This window comes from Littorina saxatilis, linkage group LG6, assembly GCF_037325665.1.
Source record: "Littorina saxatilis isolate snail1 linkage group LG6, US_GU_Lsax_2.0, whole genome shotgun sequence".
NCBI classification, from domain to species: domain Eukaryota; kingdom Metazoa; phylum Mollusca; class Gastropoda; order Littorinimorpha; family Littorinidae; genus Littorina; species Littorina saxatilis.
The window spans coordinates 23,908,490-23,909,565 of record NC_090250.1 but is presented as its reverse complement, the minus strand read 5'-3'; the positions used below and the strand labels follow the sequence as shown (position 1 = coordinate 23,909,565).

At 45.8% G+C, this 1,076-nt stretch overlaps 1 protein-coding gene across 2 annotated transcripts in view; it reads right to left on the bottom strand.

The window, feature by feature from the left end:
• Positions 1-1,076, bottom strand: part of LOC138968798 (major facilitator superfamily domain-containing protein 8-like) — a 22,482-nt gene that overhangs the window by 12,376 nt on the left and 9,030 nt on the right. The window lies entirely within an intron of this gene.

The following is a 1,076-nucleotide window of genomic DNA, read 5'->3' as shown; positions in this document are numbered from 1 at the left end:
ACACTGCCCTGGCTACAAGCGTGCGATCTGTCTTCAGACAACCAAGTCAGATGATCGAATCGAGGCATTCCTTATTAAGTGTTCTTATTCTCCAGCGAACCATCATCTGTTGCAGCTATTTAGACGTGGGTACAGGTCAGTAGATGGAGATCAGCTTGTTAACCACAGCTGTTCATAAGAATGTTTGAGATGGGTGGTCCGTTTATGGAGACTATGACTATTAGGGTTTAACGTCCTCTTAGACCAACTCGTCTATATTGGGACAGGTATTGGTAATACGTTGAAGATATGGTGTGATACTTTGATTCGAACAAGCCCGCTGTGGCTGTCTTCTTCGACACACCAGCATTGGGTTTGTCTCGTCAAAGTATCGAAGTACGATCATGATAATCGGAGACGAGAGATGATGCATGCGTGTCTTCGTGTTTTCCAAGCCCTGAGACTTTCGCTGTGAACGTGGGATCTTTTTCGTGCGCATGTGTGCACACGGGGGTGTTCGGACACCGAAGAGAGTCTGCACAAAGTTGACTCCGAGAAATAAATCTCTCGCCGAACGTGGGGATCGAACCCACGCTGATAGCGACCAACTGGCTACAAAGCCAGCGCGCTACCAACTGAGCTACGTCCCCGCCCCATGGAGACTATGCCACGGAGACTGCTCTATTAGGGCTATGGCCGCCTGATCAAAGCACTAACTGTCCTCGCTCCTCGGTCGGACACTAACAACGATGGTGTCCTGCATCTCAGGACATGAAGTGAATAAGCCCTAGACTACTTCAATTGCTGATATCTTTTTTCACACTTTTAAGATGTTGTTCTGGACAGCTCAGCCGTTAAAGTTCTAATGAATATTGCACTTGTTTCTGTCCGTCCAGAAGCTGTTCTGTTGGTAACTTTTGCAAGGCAGATCGCATCCGTTTATTGAAATGGGTAAATAATAATGACACAGGCAGCTCAGTCTTCAGATGTGTTCAATCCTATATTGTAAATGTGCTCCGCACACCTTTTCTTGCTAACAATATTGACCCACTGACCTTTATACGTTACTCATTTATTATAACAGGAAGGTTTGTATA